Raw genomic sequence first — 19,229 nt, forward strand, 5'->3', positions numbered from 1 at the left:
TAGTCTCTCCTACTAATAGAAACATCTTCCCCATGTCCACTCTATCCAGGCCTTTCAGTATTCTGTAAGTTTCAATCAGATCCCCCCTCATCCTTCTAAACTCCATCGAGTATAGATCCAGAGTCCTCAAACGTTCCATCCACAGAGCAAATGCTGAGCACATGCTGTCTCCTCTGAGTTGCTTGTGCCATTTGTTCAACAATACCAGCAGTCATGATATTTGGGCCTTGGGGGCTGGGGGGGAAAGCATTGGGAATGTTGACGTGCTGCTTAATTTCAAAACCTGGCTGCCCAGTGCGGACGAGGATAGAAAGGGAGAGAGCTTTTTACAACACGGTTCCTCTGGATGTCAGGATGTTCCGTGACCACAAGTTTTAACTCCCTCTCCATCCTTCTCAGATTTAATCTGAACCGACAGGTGCTCATGAAAAGAAATAACCCTTGCAATGCCGCTGGGATACTCAACAATTAAACAGTGATCCCGCTCCGAGAGTTATCTGCACTCGGAATCAATTATCAGAGCCACCCCAGGTGTGACTCTACTTCCTTGCATAACTCCACTCGCCGCTCACTGGCATAATGGAAACTCGAAGCAACCCACCTGACCACTAACTGAACAGAAGAGTCAGCACTCAGACCGAACGGTCAGATTTGAGAGAGTTTTGCGTGCACCACTCCTGCCCCTTGAGTAAAAGGTTCTGGGTTGTTTCCTGAGGGACAGTGGAGGCTGTATAAAATCGAGGGGTCTAGATAGCGGGGATAGGAAGGGCCCAGTTCCCCTTAGTTGAGGGGGGTGGGGGATCCGTTAGCAGGAGGCGTGGACTCAGGGTGAGAGATTTAGCGGATTCGAGGAGAATTTTTGCTTTTCACCCAGGTGGCAGCGGCGTTCTGAAACTCGCTGCCTGAAAGGCTGTTAGAGGCAGAAAGCCTCATCACGTTTTAAAAAAAAACACACCTGGAGGTGCACTTGAAGTGCCGGAACTAACAAAGCGCTGGAAAGTGGGATTAGGCTTAGATGGCTTGTTGTCCCCCAGCGCAGACACGAAGGGCTGGATGGTCTCTTCCTGTGCTGTGAATTTCTATTCCTATGATTTCAAGACCCACTCCAGAGATTCGAGCACATAATCCAGGCTGGCCCTCCAGCGCTAATGGAGTGCTGCACTGTTGAATAAGATGTTAAACCGAGCACTTACCTGCTTTCCCAGGAGGCTGTCTTAGGTCCCGGAGCTACTATTTCCAAAGAAGAGCATAGGAGCTCTTCCCCCAAGTCTTTACCTAAATTTGTCTCTCTACCAACACCGTCAACAGCTTTATTTGGTCACTGGTGTTTGTGGGATCTTGCTGCGCACAAATTGGCTGCTGCCCTTCCTGCATTACAGCAGTGACTACACTCCAAGAGTATTTCACTGGCTGTAACTTGCTTTTTGTTGGATGGGGGTGGGGTTGGTGTCCCCAGGGTTCTGAAAAGCGCTATATCAATGCAAGCCTGTCTTCCTTATGTTCACACAGTCCTGAGGTCTGTCTAATGTGAAGCTGCTGTGGTACACGTTGGGTGGTCGGTGTGCTCAGCAGAGGACAGCTGGTGTTTGATGGTCCTTCAGAAAGCCGAGGGGAAGATTCAGTGACCAGCGTTGCCTGGAGGACTCTTCACGTAGTTAAACGGTGCAAAGGAATACATAAGAATTTGTCCGGAAGGGGTTTGGAATTCAGGCTTGGCTATGAGCCAGCTTTCAGATTTTGTGCATATGTGTATTTTTGTGTGTGTGTGTTTCTGTGTGTGTGTTTCTGTGTGTGTGTTTCTGTGTGTGTGTTTCTGTGTGTGTGTTTCTGTGTGTGTGTGTGTGTTTCTGTGTGTGTGTGTGTGTTTCTGTGTGTGTGTGTGTGTTTCTGTGTGTGTGTGTGTGTTTCTGTGTTTCTGTGCGTGCGCGCGTGTGGTTTTGGGTGTGTGTGTGTTTTTGTGCGCACACATGTGTTTTTGTGCACGCACGCGTGTGCATTTTTGTGCGTGCGTGTGCATTTTTGTGCACACGCGTGTGGCTTTGGATGTGTGTGTTTTTTAGGGTGCACGCGTGTGGTTTTGGGTGTGTGTGCGTGTGGTTTTGGGTGTGTGTGCGTGTGTTTTTGTGTGCACACGCGTGTGTTTTTGTGCGCGCGCATGTGCATTTTTGTGCGCGTGTGTATGTTTTCTGCTGCATCAAAGAGGCCAGTGTTTGATATGTACTTTGGATCGTTGACTAGAGAATCCAAGCCCAGCGCAAACATCCTTTTCACCTCTTGCGGAGAGGGGCAGCCATTGATGATGATGGGAAAACATGGGCTGGTTTGCTTACATCTGCCAGCGAGCAGTTGGTGCCTTTTGAAGTGGTTTAGCTGCCCCAGCCAGGCAGTTGTTGTGGAGCGAAGCAGTGCTTCAGGTGTCAGCTGTGACTAGGTTCACAAACTGAATCCTGCCTCTGAGTCAGAATGTTGCGTGTTCAAGCCTTGCTCCAAAGACGTGAGCACAGTCGAGGTTGGCACAGCTTCTGAGCGAGTGCGGCACTGTCAGAGGTGCCATCTTTTTGGATAAGGTATTAAACCGAGGCCCCTGTCAGCCCCCTCAAGTGGATGTAACAGAACCCACAGCACCGTTTCTAAGAGGAACGGCGGAATTCTGCCTAGTGTCTTGGCCGATATTTATCCCTCAATCAGCATCACTAAAAAAACAGATGATCTGGTCATTATCATGTTGGTTGTTAGTGGGATCTTGCTAAGTACAAATGGGCTACCATGTTTGCTAGGTTGAAACAGTGACTACACTTTGACAGAATTAATTGGCCGTAAATCGCTTTGAGATGCCCTGACGCCATGAAAGGCGCTACATAAATGTAAATCTTCCGTCCCGCACTTATAGAAGGGAGAAATGGGCCGGTGTGTGCACTCTTCATTGCTATCCCATTAAAACCCTTCCATCTCAATGCGGTGGGTTGCCCTTATACAATCCAGAGGCTGCAGCCAACCATCTCCTTTCTCCCCGCTCTCTGATCTCCCTTGCGCGGCGCAGTGCCTGTTGCAAGATTATGAATGTTCCTGGGATTCTTAGCCCAATACTCGGTTTTGAATTCGCAGATCGTTCTCTCCTTGCATCCCCGTCCTCCAATTCCAGATTACCAATTGCCTCTTTCGTGTTTATACACTTTAAAACAAATTCTCTTCTCCAAAGAGAGAGAGAGAGAGACACGCCCATCTTCTTCAGTCTGGCTATGTAGCTGAAGTCCCCCATCCCAGGTATCATTCCAATGACTCTCCCTGAGCCTGTACATCATTCCTAAAATGTGATGCCTAAAATTGGCCAGGATTGAGGCCTGACCCCATGATGTATGTATGGGATTTCCTTACTTTTGTTCTCTTATGCCTCCCTTTATAAAGCGAAGGGTCCTGTATGCTTTACTAATCACCTTATCTACTTGTCCTGCTTCTTTCAAACGCTTGTGAATGATAAATGCTTGATGAAGTGGCCACAGCTGTTTTGTTTTTTGCACAGCAGCCTGGGTTTTGGGCCCAATTCTTGGTCAGCTGTATTACACCTCCCCACCCCACCCCCAACTCCGTTTCCCCCTTGCACACGGGCTTACCCGGTGGCCCCTGACACACGTGTGCACCGACTGACTTGTCCACTGCATCACTAAGGATGTTGGTCACGTCACGTTACTAACACGCAAATCATTAAACATTTATAAGCTGGGGGTGAAAAAGAAAATACTCGCATTGCTGTCGTGCCTTTGACAACCTCAGGGCCTCCCAAAGGGCTTTATTGCCAGCAAAATACATCTGAAGGGTAGTCACTGTTGTAATGTTGAAATTGGGGCAGCCAAGTTGTACACAGCAAGATCCCACGAACTCCAATGTGATACCAGGTAAACTGTTTGTGATGTTGTTTAAGAGATAAATGCTGCACTGGATGGAATGGCAGCTTCATCTTGATTGAAAGACGGCACTGCCAACGGTGTAGCACTCCCTCCGTACTTTACAGGAAGTAGGACTTGGACCCACTACCTTTTAACTCTGAGGTGAGAGAGTAGTCCGCTGTCTAAGACCCACTTAGGGCAGTTGCAGTAAAAGTGACTATGAAGCTGGTAGTTTGTTGTAGAATCCCGACTGAATTCTAACATTCTGCGAGGAAAATGGACTTGTCATCTTTACCCAGTCTGGCCTATGTTTGATTGCAGACCTCCTACAAATGTGGTCAGCTCTTAACTGCCCTCTGAAGAGTCCTGGCAAGCCTCTTGGCTGTAAGAAGGCAACTAGGGATGGACACTAAATGGACTTCCCAGCGCCACTCACATCCCGAGAATGAAGGTTCAAAAAATAAAAGGAAGGGGCTAAAAAATGTTTACAGTTAATTAGATGGAGCTCTACTCTGCGTCCAGCTGAGCTAGACTGATGTTGGGTGTGGGGTGAGGAGAGTACTGCTCCTTGGCACTAATGGGCTTAGCTTAATTCTTGCTGTCGGCTGCACAGGAGGCGTACATCGGGAGTAAATCAATAGAAAAACAACTTGAGATTTGAACACCGATGCAGTTTTATGTTCTCTATTTTCCTTGATATTGTCAGACCCGAACTATTCATTCCATTGGCAGACGCAGGATGAATGACCATTTTACTCCTGCCTTAGCAGCCAGTGTAAACTGGACGATCAATGCTCCACTGCGTGAAGCAAGATGAAGGGCTGGTTCGGAGCTGAGCAACCCTGTTGGACATAACCAACCCTGTAGTAGCTTCGCACATTAAATTGGCATTACTCCTGCAGTCCCGAATTGTTCATGTGACGTGAGCTTTGCTGGCAAGGACAGAATTTATTGCCCATCCCTAAACTCCCTCAAGAAGGTGGTGGTGAGCCACCACTCCAATAACAGTGGCTCGCTTGGCCATTTCAGAAGGCACTAGTCAGCAGTCAACCAGGTTGCTGTGGGTCTGGAGTCACATGTAGGCCAGACCAGGTAATGACAGCAGATTTCCTTCCCTAAAGGGCATTAGTGAATCACATATGTTTTTATAACAATCCCTATTTTCATGGTCACCATTACTGAGACTAGCTTTTCATTCCAGATTTGGTTAATGGACTGGATGTAAAATCCCCAAGGTGCCGTGGTGAGATTTTAACTTGTGCCTCTGGGTGACTAATTCAGTAGCATGACCATTACGTCCTTGCTTATGTATAGGAAGGTGATGGTCTATAAGGTCCAGCTGTAAATTCGGGGCATTTCGTCAAATGGGAAATGATGTAAAGAACGTTTATTTTGGGTGTCTCACCATTGTGAATACAAAAAGAGAAACAGAGCAAATACAATGAAGCTTGAGGGCTGTGTGACCTGTTAAAAGGAATAGAGGACAAAGCCAGACTGTTGACACTTTGAGTGTGTGTGCGTGTTGGTGCGTAGGTGTGTGTCAGTGTGGGTGAGTGTCGGTGGGTGCGTCTCGGTGTGTGTGCGCATGTGCGTCTCGAGGTGGGGGGGCAGGGAGGGGAGTGTGTGTGTGTGTGTGTCTGTGTGTGTGTATTTGTGTGTGATGTCCCTTTAAGGCAGTGCAGTGCTGGCTGATCAAATCTGTCCTTCTGAACTGTCTCTGGATATTAAAGGTCACGGAAGAGGTATCGAGCATTCCGCTGCCGTTGTATAATCTGTTGCAGTATCACAACTGAATCCTGGGTCCAAAAGTAATGAATGTTGGGTTTGTGTTCAGTCAGACAATGGCTTCACTTCATCCTCCCCTGTTGATTATGTGCATCTCTCATATGCCACTGAGGGTCAGGGGAATTTTATTTACCGAGGAACTAATTTTCTACATCACTGCGAGGAGAAGGGAAGGGTTTGTCTTTGAATAGCGTTGAATCACATCACTCTGGGTGCCCCAAACTGTAATGAGTTTGCTCCTTTGAAGTGTCTTGGCGTGTTTTTACTATGCTAAAGGTGATTATCGAAATATATCTGTATATCTGGCGCATTAGGAATGGGAGTCAACCTGGAGTGCTACTTTGGGCTACATTAGAGTGCTTCAGTTGGAATCTGGTGAGAGAGGTAGTTTTAAGAGTTAATTTCTATCTAAAGTCTGGTCTTTAATTTAGCAACTAACTAAAAGTTGCCCTTTGGGTTGGGGGAGGGTAAGTTTTAGTCCAGCTTTAAAACAGGGTTATACAGGCTGTGCTTGTTAACTGGCTTAAACAGGTTCTCAGCAGCTAGAGTCAGACAGCATAAAGGCACGCCTTTTACGGTATTGCTTTTGTCTGCACTGGAGTGCTGCTTTGGGCTGCATTAGAGTGCTCCAGTTGGAGTTTGGTGAGAGAGGGAGTTCAGTGAAGAGGGAAGATGGTGACCCTTTCATTTTCTACCTTTCCTCAGTAAGAAGAGGGGTGGCCTTGATAGATAGGACCTGGTAAGCATTACTTCTCCTGTCCTTAATATTCCCTCAACTAGAGGAAGTAAAAGTAAAGGGAGTAATTTAAGTGTAAGTCATGGAAGGCCAGCTTGGCTAAGTGGAATGCTCCTCCTGTGCGATGTGGGAAATCAGGGACACTTCCAGTGTCCGGGGCGACTGTGTGTGCAGGAAGTGTCTCCAGTCGCAGCTACTTGAAGTCCGTGTTTCAGAGCTGGAGCTGCACCTGGAGTCACATCTGCAAAGGTGAGATCTTCATGGATAGCACATACAGTGAGGTGGTCACACTGCAGCTAAAGAGCACACAGGCAGAAAGGGAATGCGTGACCGCCAAAAGCACTCGATAAGTAGTGCAGGAGTCCCCTGTGTCCATCTCCCCCACCAACAGATTTTCTGTTCTGGATGCTGCTGGGGGAGATGGGTTCTCAGGGGAATGGAGCAAGAGCCAAGTCTGTCGCACCATGAGTGGCTCAGCTGCATAGTGAGGAGGGGGGTTGGGGTGGGGATGGGGGGGAAGAGTGGGAGAGCAATAGTGATAGAGGATTCTATCGTAAGGGGAACAGTTAGACGTTTCTGTGGCTGTAGATATGACACCAGGATGGTATGTTGCCCCCACCCGGTACCACGATCAAGGATGCCACTGAGCAGCTGGAGGTGATTTTGATAGGGAAGGGTGAACAGCCAGAGGTTGTAGTCCATATCGGTACCAATGACAGGTAAAAAGAGGGATGAGGTCTTGAAAGCAGATTAAAGGGAGCGAGAAAATTAAATTAAAAAGCAGGACCTCAAAGGTAGTAATCTCAGGATTACTCCCAGTGCCATGTGCTAGGGAGGTCAGGAATAGGAGAACAGACCAGATGAATGCATGGCTGGAGAGATGGTGTAGGAGGGAGGGATTAGATTCTTGAGGCATTTGGACCGATTTCTGGGGAAAATGGGACCTGTACAAGCTGGACGGGTTGCACCCGAGCAGGACTGGGACCAATATCCTTGCCGGGGTATTCGCTGGTGCTGTGGGGGAGGATTTAAACTAGGTTGATAGGGGGATGGGAACCTGAGTGGGGAGGCACAAGAGAGGGAAACAAAGATAGGAGTTAAAGACAGAAAAGTAGAAAGCAAAAATGGAAGGGAGGGAAACAAGGGCTAGCAGCAAATAGAGCCAGGATACAAAAAATGCATAAAAATGTTAAAAAGACAAGTCTAAAGGCACTGTGTCTGAATACACAGAGCATTCGCAGTAAAGTAGATGAACTAACAGCGCAAATAGGTATAAACAAGTACGATATGATTGCTATTACGGAGACATATGAACAGATGAATTAGGAGCAGGCGTAGGCCATTCAGCCCCTCAAGCCTGCTTCACCATTTAATAAGATCATAGCTGATCTGATAGTAACCTGAAATCTACAACTGCCGACAACCTATCACCCCCTTGCTTACCAAGAATCTATCCACCTCTGCCTCAAAAATATTCAAAGACTCTGCTTCCACCACCTTTTCAGGAAAACAGCTTCAAAGATTCACGAGCTACTGAGTGAAAAAGTTTTGCCTCATCTCTGTATTAAATTTAATTTTAAACAGTGACCCTCTTAGTTCTAGAATCTTCCACAAGCAGAAACATCCTCTCCACATCCACTCTGTAAAGTACCCTCAGGAACTTACTTGTTTCGATCTTCAATATGTTCACTCTTCTAAACTCCAGCAGATACAAGCCTAGCCTGTCCAGCCTTTCCTCAGAAGACAACCCACCCATCCCAGGTGTTAGTCTAGTAAACCTTCTCTGAGCTGCTTCCAATGCATTTACACCCTTTCTTAAATAAGGTGGTCAATAATGTTCTTCAAATGTGTTCTCACCAATGACCTGTACAACTGAAGCATAACCTCCCTACTTTTGTATTCAATTCACCTGACAAATGATAACATTCTATTAGCTTTCCTAATTACTTGCTGCACTTGCATACGAGCCTTTTGTGATTCATGCACTAGGACACCCAGATTCCTCTGCACCTCAGAGCTCTGCAATCTGTCACCGTTTACATAATATGTTTCTGTTTTATTCCTCCTTCAAAAATAGACAATTTCACATTTTCCCACATTAAACTCACATCTTTGCCCACTTACTTAACCTATCTATATCTGATTGTGGCCTCCTTATGTCCTCTTCACAACTTACTTTCCTACCTATCTTTGTGTCATCAGCAAATTTGGCAAGCATCCCTTCAATCCCTTCATCCAAGTCATTTATATAAATTGTAAACAGTTGAGGTCCCAGCACTGATTCCTGTGGCACATCTTGCCAACCTGAAAAAGACCCATTTATGCCTACTCTTGGCTTCCTGTTAGCCAACCAATCTTCTATCCATGTCAATATGTTACCCCCTAATACCATGAGCTTTTATTTTCTGCAAAAACCTTTGATGTGGCATTTTATCAAATGCCTTGTGGAAATCTAAGCACAGTACATCTACTGGTTCCCCTTTATCCACAGCACATGTTACTTCCTTAGAGCACTCCAATAAGTTGGTTAAACACGATTTCTATTTCACCAAACCATGTTGACTCTGCCTGATTGTCTTGAACTTATCCAAGTGCCCTGCTATCGCTTCTTTAATAATAGCTTCTAACATTTTCCCTATGTCAGATGTTAAGCTTACTGGACTGTAGTTTCCCGCTTTCTGTCTCCCTCTCTTTTTGAATAATGGAGTTACATTTGCTATCCTCCAATCTAATGGGACCTTCCCCGAATCTAGGGAGTTTTGAAAAATTAAAACCAATGCATCAACAATCTCTCTAGACACTTCTTTTAAGACCCAAGGATGAAATCCATCAGGGCCTGAGTCAACCCGCAGCTCCAACAATTTACTCAGCACCACTTCTCTGGTGACTGTAATTTTCCTGACTTCCTCCCCCACTTCCATTTCCTGGTTTATAGCTGCTTCTGGGATGTTACTTGTATCCTCTGTGGTGAAAACTGAGGCAAAATACCTGCTCAGTTCATCTGCCATCTCCTTGTTTTCCATTATCAATTCTCCAGACTCACTTTCTATAGGACCAACACTCACTTTGTTAACTCTTTTCTTTTTAAATCATTTATAAAATCTCTTACTCATTTTTTTTATATTTCTGGCTAGCTTTCTCTCATACACTAAATTTTTCCTCCTTATTAGCCTTTTAGTCATTCAGCAGGGTGACCAAGCCTGGGAACTGAATATCCAAGGGTATTCAATATTTAGGAAGGACAGGCAAAAAGGGAAAAGGTGGTGGTGTGGCATTGTTAGTCAAGGATGAAGTCAGTGCAATAGGGAGACAGGATATTGGCTCAGAAAATCTAAATGTATAATCAGTCTGGGTGGAGCTAAGAAGCAACCAGCAGCAGAAAACCTTAGTGGGAGTTGACTCCAAAGAGCAGCGATAAGGTAGGGACGGCATTAAACAGGAAATTAGAGATGCATGTAAGAAGGGTGCCACAGTGATCATGGGTAACTTTAATTTACATATAGACTGGGCAAACCAAATTAACAATAATTCCTGAAGTGTGCATGTGGTGGTTTTTTAGACCAGTATGTCAAGGAACCAACAAGGGAACAGGCTATCCTAGATTTGGTATTGTGCAATGAGAAGGGTTTAATTATTAATCTTGTTGTGCATTGTCCTTTAGGGAACAGTGACCATAACTTGATAGAATTCTTCATTAGGAAGGAAAGTGAAGTAGTCCGATCGGAAACTAGGGTCCTAAATATTAACAAAGGTATGAGGCGTGAATTGGCTAAGTTAGATTGGGGAACTTCATTAAAATGTGGATAGACAATGACTAATATTTAAGGAATGAATGTATACATTGCAACAGTTATACATTCCTTTCTGATGCAAAAACACAACAGGAAAAGCCGCCTAACCATGACCAACAAAAGAAATTAAGGGTAGTATTAGATTCAAAGAGGAGCCGTATAAAATTGTTAGAAAAAGTAGCATCTTGAGGATTGGAAGCAGTTTAAAATTCAGCAAAAGAGAACCAATAGATTGATTAAGAAGGGAAAAATAAGAGTATGAGCATAAACTTGTAAGGAACATAAAAGTGGACTTTAAAAGCTTCTATTAGTATGTAAAAAAAAGATTAGTGAAGACAAATGTAGGTCCCTTACAGTCTGAAACAGGAGAATTTATAATAGAGAACAAGGAAATGGCAGAGCAATTAAGCAACTACTTTAGTTCTGTCTTCACAGAGGAAGTCACAAATAACTTCCCAGAAATAATAAGGAACCAAGGGTCTAATGAGAAGGAAGAATTGAAGGAAATTAATATTACTGAAACAGTAGTGGTGGAGAATTTAATGGGACTGAAGACTGATAAATCTCCAGGGCCCAATAATCTACACCCCAGGGTACTAAAGGAGTTGGCCATGGAAATAGCGGATGCGTTGGTTGTCATCTTCCAAAATTCTGGAACACTCCCAGCAGTTTGGAGGGTGGCAAATGTAAACCCAATATTTTAAAAAGGAGGGAGGGAGAAAACAACGAATTACAGACCTGTTAGCCTAACACCAGTGGTAAGGAAAGTGCTAGAGTCCATTATAAAGGTCTATTATAAAGGTTGTGATAATAGGACACTTTAGAAAATATCAATGGGTTTAGGCAAAGTCAACATGGATCTATGAAAGAGAAATCATGTTTGATAAACCTCCTGGAGTTTTTGGAGGACGTATCTAGCAGAATAGATAAGGGAGAGCTAGTGGATGTGATGTATTTGGATTTTCAGGAAGCTTTTGAGAAAGTCCCACATATAAGAGGTTAGTGTGAAAAAATTAAACCACATGGGATTGGGTGTAATATATTGGCATGGATTGAGAACTGGTTAGCAGACGGGAAACAAAGAGTAGGAATAAATGGGTCTTTTTCAGAGTGGCAGATGTTGTCTATTGGGGCACCGCAGGGATCAGTGCTTGGGTCTCAGCTATTTAAAATCTATATCAATGATTTGGATGAGAGAACCAAATGTAATATTTCCAAGTTTGCTGACGGCATGAAACTTGGTGGGAATCTGAGCAATGAGGAGAGTGCTAATAGGCTTCAAGGTGACTTAAACAGGTTGAGTGAGTGGGAAAATACATGGCAGATGCAGTAAAACGTGGATAAGTGTGAAGTTATCCACTTTGGTAGGAAAAACAGAATGGCAGTGCATTTTTAAATGGTGATAGATTGGGAACTGTGGATGTACAAAGGAACCTGGGTGTCCTTGTACACCAGTCACTGAAAACAAGCATGCAGGTGCTGCAAGCAGTTAAGAAGGTATGTTGGCCTTCATTGCGGGAGGACTTGAGTACAGGTGCGAGGGTGTCTTACTGCAGCTGTACAGGGCCTTGGTGAGACTTCACCTGGAGTAGTGGTGTGCGCAGTTGTGGTCTCCTTACCTAAGAAAGGATATACTTGCCATTGAGGGAGTACAGCGAAGGTTCACCAGACTAATTTCTGGGATGGCAGGATTGTTGTATAAGGAGAGATAGGGCCGACTAGACCTGTATTCACTGGAGTTTAGAAGAATGAGAGTGGATCTCATTGAAACATATAAAATTCTGACAGAGCTGGACAGACTGGATGCAGGAATGATATTTCCTCTGGCTGGGTGGGTCTAGATCAAGGGGCCACAGTCTCAGGATATGGGGTAGGCCATTTAGGACTGAGATGAAGAGAAACTTCTTCACTCAGACGGTGGTGAACCAATGGAATTCTCTACCACGGAGGCTATGGAGGCCACATTGCTGGTTATATTTAAGAAGGAAATAGATTTCTGGACTCTAAATCTAGGGGTAAGAGGAGAGAGCGGGAGTACGGCGTTGAGATAGAGGATCAGCCATGATCATATTGAATGGTGGAACAGGCTCCCAGGGCCGAATTGCCTACTCCCGCTCCTATTGTCTATGTTTCTCTTCAGCCCCTTGAAGCTGTTTTTCCATTTTACCTGTGGTGGTGCTGTGTTTACAGTTCACTCAGCGCAACGTGCATCTTTGTACACATGCTGTAGTCTGGGACTATGGATAGTGACGGTAGAGGCTCCAACTTCCTACTCCTCACATGGCTGACCAGGGATTTCTCCCCCCCCTTACCTCCTGCCGTTGGAGTGTGTTGGAAGGATTGGCAGAGATGGATACTCAGTCTGTTTGGCTGTATGATTAACACACCCTCATTGGCCGTCAAATCCTGGAGTGGAACACGTTTCTGGATCAGAGGCAGTGCCACTTCCTGCTGCGCTGAAAGACTGCATGAGTCCAGATGACTCATGCCTCACTCCATTTAACTGCCATTGCTCCATATCGCTCATAGTTATTTATTTTTTTTAACAATCTCAGTATTGAAAATTTCAATTGATCCCCAGCATCCATTTCACTGACTCAGGAGAAGTTAATATTCAAAAAGGTTTGTGAATGATAAATGCTTGATGAAGTGGCCACAGCTGTTTTGTTTTTTGCACAGCAGCCTGGGTTTTGGGCCCAATTCTTGGTCAGCTGTATTACACCTCCCCACCCCACCCCCAACTCCAGTTCCCCCTTGCACACGGGCTTACCCGCTGGCCCCTGACACACGTATGCACCGACTGTCTTGTCCACTGCATCACTAAGGATGTTGGTCATGTCACGTTACTAACACGCATATCATTAAACATTTATAAGCTGGGGGTGAAAAAGAAAATACTCGCATTGCTGTCGTGCCTTTGACAACCTCAGGGCCTCCCAAAGGGCTTTATTGCCAGCAAAATACATCTGAAGGGTAGTCACTGTTGTAGTGTTGGAATTGGGGCAGCCAATTTGCACACTGCAAGATCCCACAAACTCCAATATGATAATAACCAGATAAACCGTTGGTGATGTTGTTTAAGAGATAAATGCTGCATTGGATGGAATGGCAGCTTCCTCTGGATTGAAAGTCGGCACTGCCAACGGTGTAGCACTCCCTCCGTACTTTACAGGGAGTAGGACTTGGACCCACTACCTTTTAACTCTGAGGTGAGAGAGTAGTCCGCTGTCTAAGACCCACCTTAGGGCAGTTGCAGTAAAAGTGACTATGAAGCTGGTGGATTGTTGTAGGATCCCGACTGAATTCTAACGTTCTGTGAGGAAAGTGGACTTGTCATCTTTACCCAGTCTGGCCTATGTTTGATTGTCCTCCTGGCCTGTTTCTGAGTTGGAAACTCCTACCCTACTTCATCTCCAGCTATCAGTATGTCCTCTATTCTATTCTTCCTCGTGCCTATCTAGATTCGGCCCAAGTTTCCTGTGCTGGTGTTTACCATCTCTGCATCCAGTTGAATCGCTTCATAATCCTAAAGACCTCTGTCGGGCCTGCCCTCAGCTTTCTGTCTGAGAGGAAAGAGCCTTGGCTTTTAAACGATGAGAGGGAAATTGGTGAAAATAACTCTCAGTGGTCAGTCATCAAAGTGCATGAGTTTGGCAACACCCAGATGAATTAAAAGGAGCATTTGGGAGAATTTTTATTAACGTTGAAAGTTACTAGGACACGGACCCCGATTTAAAATAAAATTGTCAAAAGAACCAATAAGCAATCTTTTCTTTTCAGTGCAGTGAATTGGAAAAGATCTGGAATTCATTGCTTGGAAGGGTGTTGGAAACAGATTCAGCTTTCAAAATGAAGTGGGATATATACTTAAAAGGGAAAAAAAAATTGCAGGGCGGTGGGAAATAGACTGGGGTGGGACGGGCAAGACTTCTTTACTCTATATTCTTCCATGGGATGTGGGTGTCACTAACAAGGTTTCAGCATTTGTTGCCCGTCCCTAACTGCCCTTGAACTGAGTGGCTTGCTGGGCCATTTCAGAGGGGCAGTTAAGAGTCAACCACATTGCTGTGGGTCTGGAGTCACATGTGGGCCAGACCAGGTAAGGATGGCAGATTTCCTTCCCTAAAGGACATTAGTGAACTGGATGGGATTTTGCGACTTACATGATCACCATTACTGGGACCAGTTTTCAATTCCGCATTTTATTAATTGAATTTATATTCCACCAGCTGTCACGTTCCCCAGAGCGCTAACCTTGGTCTCTGAATTACTAACCCAGTGGTATTGTCAGTCCAACTGCCGTCTCCCCTTAATTGAATTAATCCTTTTAACTGATTGAATAGCTCTTCCAAAGTACCAACGTAGACACAATAGATTGAAAGGCCCCCCCCCCACCGCCTGTGAACTAAGGTTCAGCTATACAAAGCTCCAGCAGACTCTACCTGGAGTGACTGAGAACAGTTCTGGGCACCATACCTTAGCAAGGATATTTCAGCCTTGTCTGGAGTGCAGTGTAAGTTTACCAAAATGATGCCTGCACTTCAAGGGTTAAAGTACAAGGCAAAATGACACCAACTGTGGTTGTAATCCCTGGAGTTTTGAAGGTTAAGGGGTGATTTGATTAGAGTTTTCAAGGGACTAAGGGGAACAGGTTGGGTGGGTAGAGAGAGAGAGAGAGAGAGACCATCCCATTGGTTGGGGAATCTAGGCCTAGCGGGCATCATGTAAAAATTGAAGTCTTTCCAGGTTGAAGTTAGGAAACATTCTACACACACACACGGTGGTAGAGGTTTGGAATTCCCTTCTGCACGTTGTAATTGATGTGAGCTCAAATTAATTTTTAAACTGAGATTTGATAGATTTTTGTTTCATATTCCTTACACTTCTGGATAACAAAAATCAATCCTGAAAGCCTCCAACAGCTCTATCCTTCTCCTACTGGCTTTCTGGAGTAGACCATGAAGGGTTAAATAGTCCTCTCATGTTCTTCTCAAATTATTTACATAAAATGCTGCGCAAACAAGATTCGACCCCTTCTCATATTTTGCAGTGTTTCCTTATTTTTATTTTTATTGAGCCGTGTGATCATGTTGCATCACAGCCTCCTGAACCAGTCTGATTGTCTTCTGCTCCCTTGACCGGAAATGAATGAGATTATTTTTAGATCCCCCGCGGAGTTTTATGTAGGATTGGGTTACTCTGATCACTGGGTTATGTGTGTACTGTTGAAATGTGTTTCAGCTAGGCTGTCCATCTCCAGAGCGTGTGAATGCAGAATAATAAATCCTTTTCTTTCTTATAAATGGTCCACACATGTCCTCACCCTTCCCTATCTCTAGCAGTAATCTCCTTCAGCCCTCTAAATTCTCTGTGCTCCTTCAATACTGACCTCTTGAGCGTACCTGAGTTTAATCACTCCATCATTTGCGGCCGTATCTCTTTTAGGATTTAATACGCTCCTTAATACCCACCTCTTTGACCAAACCCTTGACCACCTGTCCCAATGACTCCTTACGTGGCATTGGTCTTGGTTTGTGTTTGACTCTCACGCGAAGTGCCTTGGGATGTTTTACGAACAGCGCTATGTACACACGTAAGTTGCTCTACCTCTTCACTTAGCTTGGAGCAGTATGACTGTTCAGCCACTTGAGTCCGTTCCACCATTGCATCAGATTGTGGCTGGGCCTTTGCCAAATACTCTGCTCACACCAGTGGGGCAGGACTTACCCTTCGTTAGGCGGGCGTGGGTGGGCAGGTCACGCAATGGACAGCCGCCTGCAACCGGGCTCTGACTGCAATTTCACGCTCAACAGCCAGTCAGCGTGAAAGGTGCTCTTTAAGAGCCTCCAGCGCATCCGCGGGGGGATGGGTGGGGGTGTGTGTATGTGTTGGGGGGCGCGGGAGGAGCACAAGCGCTAAAGCCTGCGCACGCCTTGAAAGCTCCCTGAAGGCACAGAGCAGCCTTAGGGAGCTGAAGAATTTTAAAATGAAGAATGAAGATTTTGCAAATGATGCAAACATGTCCCCGCGTGTGACTCAGTCACGTGAAGAGGGTCATGTTTAAAAATTTTTATTGCTTTTTTTTTCAGTCACTGTTGGAGACCTCATTGGGCCGGTGGATGTGGTTTCGTAAAGAATGCAAAGATCGCCCGGCCTATTCACCCACCCCCGACTGTAAGGTTGGGCGGGTAACGAGAAATAGCTTTCGCTCGCTTGCTTAAGAGCCTTAATAGGCCTCTAGATTGTCAGCAGGTGCACAGCCGACTCTCGCGAGTGCGCGATGATGTCAGGACCCTCCCCCAATGTCACCGCATGCTATCTTATCCCTGATCGGGTTGAACGCAGGATGGAATGTTCTGCCTCAGATCCCCATTTCCATGCACCAGTTTCAACTCAACAGAGAGAGAACCAGAACCCTGGCTGGCTTATTCTTTATGTAATATAATCAGTGTGACAACAATAAGGCATTCAGCACATTGACCACAATAATGCAATAATGTGTTTTCAGTATGATTTACATTATTGCTTTGTGTGCTTGGTTATTTAAACCTGTTAGCCAAACCATGATTTGTCCACCTACATAGCTCACTACGCTCGAAGAAATAATTCTATCTGAAGTTCTTGAGACATTTCTGTTTTCAGAATAATTACTGAATTATATAAGTCTGACTATCCTCCATCCCTATCCCGTTCTCTCTGTCTCCCCCTGTCTCTCTCTGTCTCCCCCTGTCTCTCTCTCTGTCTCCCCCTGTCTCTCTCTCTGGCTCCCCCTGTCTCTCTCTCTGTCTCCCCCTGTCTCTCTCTCTGTCTCCCCCTGTCTCTCTCTCTGTCTCCCCCTCTCTCTCTCTCTGTCTCCCCCTCTCTCTCTCTCTGTCTCCCCCTCTTTCTCTCTCTGTCTCCCCCTCTTTCTCTCTCTGTCTCCCTGCCTCCCCCACCGCCCTCTCTCCCCACCTCCCCCCCCAACCCTCTCTCCCCACCTCCCCCCCCACCCTCTCTCCCCGCCTCCCCCCCCACCCTCTCTCCCCACCTCCCCCCCCGCCCTCTCTCCCTGCCTACCCCCCCCCCCCCCCCTCTATCCCATCCCCCCCCCCCCTCTATCCCATCCTTACCTAATCTTTGGCTAAATAGCTTTGCCACTAACAGGGTCAACTCTTGCCCTCAGAAATTTGAATAATGAGAGGAGGTTAAGAAGATTTGGGAATCTAACTGAAATCTTTAATTTTGTGAAGGGCGTTGTTGAAATTGATCCAGACAAATTGTTCAGATGGCGAGGGGGTCTGTGTACGAAGGCGGTGTCAGTATAAAACTCAAATTGGGAATAAGGAAGGAAATCGGGCGTAAAGTTTTTTACTCAGAAGGTAATCGAGTGCAATGCAAGTTGTCAAAAAGGGCCGTTGAATTCAGCACAAAGCAATTAGTTATGTTTATTGGGAGACGAGGGAATGGTGAGAAAACAAGACAGGCCTTATCATCTACTCGGGGAATAAAAACCTCGTGAACTCCTTTCAACCGCTGTCTGGTATTTATAAACTCCAACTGGGAAAGGGGCAAGGAAATTTAACCTCCCTCGCAGCTTCTGGGCTGTCCAGACCCCAGTTGATGTTGGCTCCCAGCTTGCAGAGCTGAACTCTTTGTGGAGCACGGTTCCCAGAGCTGGGACTACTAGTCACCAGAGGACGGAAGCATTTAAATTGCAGTCGAATTACATTTGTGGTGGTTGGCATTTTAGCAGCTAATTTTGAGTGTTCGGAATGCAAACACCCATGAATTACATACTTCCTGGCACTGGCCTGCTATTAACTGGAGCCTCGGAAGGTTGAAACGAGTTAATCAAGTACAGTTTTCCCTCATTTTAATTCACTGAAAAGAGGCAACTGCACCGAGCACTTTCTGGACACGGCGGAATAACTGGTGTCTATGGACACGGAGGAACCGTTGACCAGAAACTGAACTGGACGAGCCAGATAAATATTGTGCCTACAAGACAGGTCAGGGGCTGGGAATTCTGCAGGGTGTAATTCACTTCCTGACTCCCCAAAGCCTGTCCACTATCTCTACAAGGCACAAATCAGGAGTGTGAGGGAATACTCTCCACCTGACTGGATGAGTGCAGCTCCCACAACACTCAAGGAGCTCGACACCATCCAGGACAAAGCAACCCCGCTTGATTGGCACCCCATCCACCAACCTAAAACATTCATTCCCTCCACTCCAGTGCATTGTATCTGCAGCCTGTACCATCTACAAGATGGTACTGCAACAACTCGTCAAGCCTCCCTTGACACCTTCCAAACCCCCAAACTCTACCATTTAGAAGGACGAGGGCAACAGCCATTTTATGCCAGGACGATCCCACATACGGCAATGAGATAATGACCAGATAATTTTTGTTCAGTTAATTTGGTTAGAGAGTAGATCTTGACCGAGGACACTGGGCAGAACTCACCTACTGCATGTTCCTTGTGATGGTGCCATGAGACCTCTTATGCACATAAGACGGCGGACTTAATTTAATTTCTCATTCTAAAGGTGGCACCCCTAATAGTGTGGTTCTCCCTCAGTTCTGCATTGGGAGTGCTAGCCTGGGTTATGTCTCTGGAGCGGGGCTCAACCTTCTGGCTGAGACAAGAAGGCAACCCCGCTGAATCAGAGCTAGCGCGTATATTTCAGGTGGTGGCAGTGGTTTCCTTTTCTTCTTGTGCCCTTTCGATGGCGGAGTTGGTTATGCTGACCGTCTGTATTTCACATTTGGGAGCGGTTTCAATCACCTTGTGCCGGAGAGTTCTGTGCTGCCAGACAGCTCAAAGGGTGGCAGGCGCCTTTTTGAATTTGGTTCTTGCTGCTGACCTCCCTTGGGCCAATGGTGGGGTGCGGTGGGGGGGGGGGTGGGGGGTTGGTGGCATGGGATGGTCTCCATCTTGGGATACCTGTACTGAAGGGGCCTGACCTGTACAACTGGCCCTGGGCTAACATCAGAACCAAGTGGCAGCTGGCAATAGATATTCCTCTATCTGGAGGCAGATCTTGCAGAGT

General features: G+C 45.9%; 1 protein-coding gene across 1 annotated transcript in view; it reads left to right on the forward strand.

Annotated features, from left to right (window-relative positions):
* Positions 1-19,229, forward strand: part of plxna1b (plexin A1b) — a 538,027-nt gene that overhangs the window by 49,884 nt on the left and 468,914 nt on the right. The gene's annotated exons all lie outside the window — the stretch shown is intronic.

The sequence above is a fragment of the Carcharodon carcharias genome, chromosome 7 (genome assembly GCF_017639515.1).
Source record: "Carcharodon carcharias isolate sCarCar2 chromosome 7, sCarCar2.pri, whole genome shotgun sequence".
In the NCBI taxonomy this organism is placed as follows: domain Eukaryota; kingdom Metazoa; phylum Chordata; class Chondrichthyes; order Lamniformes; family Lamnidae; genus Carcharodon; species Carcharodon carcharias.